At 40.5% G+C, this 6,054-nt stretch overlaps 1 pseudogene; it reads left to right on the forward strand.

Annotated features, from left to right (window-relative positions):
- The first annotated feature begins 401 nt into the window (after positions 1 to 401).
- LOC118921107 (olfactory receptor 4P4-like) lies at positions 402 to 1,303 on the forward strand (annotated as a pseudogene).
- Positions 1,304 to 6,054: the final 4,751 nt, after the last annotated feature.

Below are 6,054 nucleotides of genomic sequence, written 5' to 3' on the forward strand. Positions count from 1 at the left end.
GAGAAACGCACTGCTGTTTTATACAAGCCAAAGAACCAAAAATCACTCTGAGGTGTAATACTGAAATTGCATCTCAGAATTGACCTGAAACACAAAGTTTAACCTTTTAAGTTTTCATCCTGTTGCTCGTGGTAAGTCTGAGGCTTTGGGATTGATCAACATTTCAATTAACTGGTGTTATATGTGCTATTTTTCTAACTATATGACTTCTTTATTGAATTGTACTGTACTTGTGAGTAGAAACTATACCTACTCTGTACCCTGCTGTACCCTTAGCACTAATTATAGTGATTTTATCATAAATAATAATTATGTTTATTGAATAAATGAGTGACTTTTAAAAAACAGTAATTTTAAAAAGTTGAATGTTCCACTTCTAAATGATCAAGCCAACAGTAGCAATGGGACATCAAAACATCACAGAGTTTATCCTCCTGGGACTCTCTAGAGATGATGATGCAGAGGTTGCCTGCTTTGTGCTTTTCTCACTTTGCTATATTGCAATTCTCTCAGGAAACCTGCTCATTCTTTTCACCATCAGGGGCAGCCGCCTCAGGGAGCAGCCCATGTACTTTTTCCTCAGCTGCCTGTCCTTCATGGATGTCTGCTTCACCTCCACGGTGGCCCCCAAATTCATCACAGACTGGCTGGCTCAGAGGAAGACCATCTCCTACAACAGCTGCATGGCCCAGATGTTTTACGTCCACTTTTTTGGTGCCGCGGAGATCTTCATCTTGATGGCCATGACCTATGACCGCTATGCAGCCACCTGCAGACCCCTCCGCTGTATGGCCATCATGAGCAGACGGGTGTGCTTTGCCCTTGTGGTGGCCTCCATTCTCAAGCATTTATCCACTCAATCCCGCATGTATTGGTCATCACTGTGCTTCCCTTCTGTGGCCCCAGTCAGACAGACCACTATTGCTGTGACGTATTCCCTTGCTGAAGCTGGCCTGCACCGACACTAGCCTTCTGGTCATTGCAATCATCACCACAACAGGGATGCTGTCCATTTTGACCTTTGTTGCCTTGGTGATTTCCTGCATCATCATCCTGTCCACCCTGAGGACCCGCTCGTCCGAGGGCCACCGCAAAGCCCTCTCTACCTGCAGGTCTCACGCCACTGTCGTATTCATGTTCTTCCTGCCCCTCATCTTCACCTATGTTCCCATGGCTGATTCTGTCAATACTGACAACGTTTTTGCCCTGTTTTACACCATGATTGCCCCCATGTTCAACCCTCTCATCTACACACTGAGAAACAAGAGACATGAAGAATGCCATGAGGAGAGTGTGGTGCTGACACAGACTGTTTGAAGGGAAATGAACCGCTGGTGGGCTGGATCTGTTCTATCCTCAGAATCATCAGTGTGAACAATGAAGCCAGTTTCATGGCGGGGCGGCGGGGTGGGTGGGAGGAGGGGTGTTGTCAAACAAGGTTGCAAGCCTTGAAGAGGAAGCCCTCTCAGCCGTGCATTTCCCGTTATGCTACTGCCCTGAGGCTGTAGCCAAGGGGAGGGGACCAGACGACATGCAGGTCCCTTCCAGCTCTGACCTTCTGCCGCTTAGGTCTGGCATTCTGGAACATTCTGTGCTTCATGATCACAGGCAAAGTGGGTATCAAAGCACTTTCATCAGAGGACATTGTAAAGACTGCATAGCTGTGCAATTGTGCCCTGCTTTAGGACACAGATACCTTGACTGAGACACCTCTCCAGATAAAAAGAGGTGCTAAGCCCTCTATTTTCCTGAGATTCCCATTGCAATAAAAAAGATTAAGCAATGCAAAAATTTACAAGTGTTATTGTCAATTTTAACATTTGCACAAACAAATCATGCTTCTAAAATAATGCAGTGCATGCTGTTAGACTATCCATGCTACACTTAGAGAAACCGTTATGAAGAATTCTTGGTAACCTATTGGTGGTAAAGTCCAGGAACTAGAAGTTTCAGATTGGGTGATTAACACCCATTTCCAATTCTATAAATGTAATTCAATGACTGTACTTCTAACTTCATTTCAAATTCTTCATGAGTATACAAGCTGATGCTTTTTGTAAATAGGTAACCTAGAAAAGATCCCACCCTATGAAAGAACCTGAGCTCACAGACACACACAGCTGAAGACAAGGGCGTTCTGGTTGCACTTAATTAATACTCAAAGCACTTTATGCAGAAGGCGTATTTTGAGGTTTTCTTCCACCATTCAAACTAAAAACTGGTTCATAGGCTGGGATCATGTTTGGTACATTGAGGAGTTCCCTTATTTGTACAAGAATACTTAAGTAAAAGAACACCTGAGAACTGAGGCCTATAGGGGTTTTCACCAACATTTCACATATGAGACACACAGATCCGATATTTTGCTGGTGCTTCATCCTCTTGACCACAACACTAAGAAATTGAAATGCATGCACTTTGAGTATTACTGGTGACAGGAATCCAAGTTTTAAGGTGGGCAGTGCATTTCCAGAAATTAGCCAAGGTTGATGAAGGTTTCAGCAGTATTTTTTCTCTCCCAAAATGACCCTGACAGTGTACTGCCTAGAAGGTTAAGGAACTTAGAACCTAAAGAGAGGCAGGAAAATAATGAAATATGCTGAAAACAATATAAGAAAGACAATAGCAGATCAAGTCATGGTTGTGTTTGATGTTGATCTGGTGGCTAACACCTCCTGGTAGGATTGCCCACTTCTGGAAGATGAAATTGAACAGAAATGTCTAGAGCTGCTTAGGCTGATGTCTAATTGTGCTGTTACTGCTGTGTATGTAAGCCACATTTTTTGGTAATGAATTAAATTTGCTTATTGTGTCATGTTTACTATGCGGTTTCTCCCAAAAGAAAATAGGTCTTTCAGAAGTCTCTTTGAACATGATTCACATTTCTCTTTTGTAAACTCTCTTCTTATAATTTATCAACAAAGGAGGGGTAAAAGGAATCCTCCCAGGCATGGGTAACATTCTGCCCCTCCCTTCCTATGTGCTCTCCATGGACAAAGTAGCAGGAGACAGGCTGGCTGCAGAGTTAGGTATTTATGCTTTGACATTTGTGTGTATATGAAGGTTATGTGCTGTCTCTCATGTCCACTCTCTCTAGCTTGGCCTTTTACACTCTTCCATTCCAAGTAACATGCACTAAAGATATTGAAAGTTTTATCAATTTAAGAATATGCCTCAGAATCTGCACTTCTGCAATTTGACCTTACTGTTCTCGGGTCAGCCAGATCAATAATGCCATGGAACAAGCTATCTTACCTCTTGTGGCTCATACAATAAGTATTTAATTCTCATGCATGTGGCTGTGGGTAGCTGGTGTCAGACTATAAACATTGGACTAGATTGGGCTTAATTCCAGACTTCAGGTTGGCTTCAGTAACACACCATGAAGTCCTTATTATTCTCATGTATAAAGTGGCAGTGTTATCTTAGTCTTTGTTGAAATTGTGATGTTTGACCAACCTTTGACTGTTGTGCATGCTCAGCATCATCTTTCTCTCTCTACATGGTAGATTGAGTTTTTACACTAAAATGTAAAGAGTACTTTGACTATCTGAATCACGTGATGAAGTCATATTATACCTCATAATGAAACAGAACCAACTGGTTCCCATGAAACAAGTGGACACTGTCAAACTGAGGGGTCCCCACTCAGGTCCCATAAAAATGATGAAGTTATGGAGGCTGACAGGTGATAAATGTTCTAATCTCCTGGATATGCTCAAGTGAGAAAAGGGGGTATATGGAGGATTGCGAACGCTATCTTTATATATTCAATTGAGCAGTGCATAGAAGCATGTTTAAAATACTACTCAAGGGACAAAAGTATAACTACTGGTTAGAATTTAGAGACATCACTTCCACACTGAATTAAGTTAATTCATTCATCTGGAAAATGAGCGTTGCCATTTATTTTCATCCACGAGACTCTAATCCAAGTCACATCTGCCATCTTGTAACAGTAAGATAATAAAGGTAAAAAATGATAAAACTACATGGCTGGCAGCCAATTTGGTGATCTCACACCTATGACATGAAGTGGTGGTGTTGACAGAGTCACCACAGACTCATGTCCTGAACTTTGTGAATTTTGACTTCTCCCGATTCTTGGTCACCTCCTGCCAAGGAACCAGGGGGAGGTTCTCTGCTCCTCTGACTGGGATTGTTCTAAGGAGCTTTGTGAGCAAGAATATGTTTACAGTCCCTGGAGGAATCTCAGGTACTACTTCATATATTCTACTTCTTGCTTTTTGAGATGAATGAATCTGTCAGCATTTACCTTCTTAGGGACTGCTGACCTTCTATATCACTAATATCCCTTGACAGTCAAGACTTTAATGCAAAGACATAAAAGAAAGTGTATTGTGGAGAATGATTACCAAGTGGGTAACATTCATCTATTCCATTATTTTATAAAGCCAGGTCAGGGTGCCTTTCCTCTGTGTTGGTTAGCAGAACAGATGAGGCTATACATCAGAGGTAGGGCTCTTTAGGTTTCATGGACTCATAGGCCCCTTGCACTCCATGATCATCAAGTATCTAGTCCCACTGCTCCCAGATCTGAGTTCCCAGATGTGCCACTGTTTGAATAAAAATTATCAGTGGAGACCTTTAAAAACACAGAGATTTCTATGTGCTTTAACACTGCCCTACTGGATCAGAAAATATCAGAATAGATACTGTTATGCTTCAGAAATCCTTCTTGATGAGATAAGTTTGAGTAGCACTGACATAGTCATCATTTTACAGTTGAGCAAGTGGAGCCCCGTAGAGATCCAGTGTGCATCGAAGCTGGATCAATAAACAAATATTTGTGATTCCAGGGCAAGGGTTTCTTTCATAATTTCTAGTCCAGATGTCTTGCTGTGTTTGACCTTTATCTTTAATGTGTCTGCATCAAAATCAATATCAAAGGTCTTTTTTTTAAAGCACTAACTATACACTCTCCTTAACATAATTTGTGTATATAAACAGACACATTCCATAGCCATAAACACATACCCAGGGATAGGCAGTAACTTGAATAATCAGATTGTGGAAAAGACAATGAAACAATGGCAGAGAGATAATCAGTGACGTGTTTATTTGTTAAAGGAAGATAAAGCCCAGCTTGAGGGATGTGAAGCTGAATGTATCATTAGTTTAAGTGTCATTTCACATAGGAAAGACATATTTGCTTGTTTGGAATGAGTGTCTCTGGAATCCACAGCTGGAAATCAGGTTACGTTAGTAAAAGAAGAAAATGGCTCACTGTACTGAGTTAAGCTCATTAGGGGAAATACAGTTTCCCTACCATACATTTCAACTAATTGTTCTTATCCTGTAGATTGACTCAGAGTGACCTATTCCTCATGGATGTCTTTGTTTTCATTCATTTTCTTTAGTTTTTCTAGTAGTCATTTACAGTAGTAGGGACTGCTGCCTACAGACTACAAGGAGAGATTAGACTCAGCAGGAGCACATTAGTGGGATGTTACAATTAAAGTGGGCATTTTAGAGGTAATCCTTCTCCTAATCCCTTATCTCTTTTATTTAAAAAGAAAAAAATGAGTCCTAGAGAAAGAAAAAGCTTTTCTCAAGAGGATGAGAACAGGTCTTTTGTTTTTTTAAGCCTGTAATTTTTCTCTTTCACATCCTGCACTCACCTCCTTGCCATTCCAACCTACTGGGCTCAGTTTTCACTGTGTTTTAGGAGACTGACATCAGAATGCTTTAGCTCCGAGAGCTGTTATATTCCCTGAATGGTTTTTCTGTTCACACAACATATATGTATTGAATGCAACTATGATCATGCTGAATTTCTGAGTTTATTAGGCTTTTCTGTCCTAGATATTTCAGAAAACTTTCTGAATGTGAAACATCAGAACCAATATAATCAATTATTATTATATGTTTTAAAATAAATAATTGTAATTAGATAAATAATATCTTCCTTCTGTAGAATATGTTATTCTTTTGTGTGTTCCTCCAAGGAAACCCTGTACAATTGCTATTACTCTTTTCATTGTACAGATGGGGACATTTAAGAGCATCCAGCTTAAATTGTTACTTTTACAA

Source organism: Manis pentadactyla, chromosome 13 (genome assembly GCF_030020395.1).
Source record: "Manis pentadactyla isolate mManPen7 chromosome 13, mManPen7.hap1, whole genome shotgun sequence".
NCBI lineage: Eukaryota > Metazoa > Chordata > Mammalia > Pholidota > Manidae > Manis > Manis pentadactyla.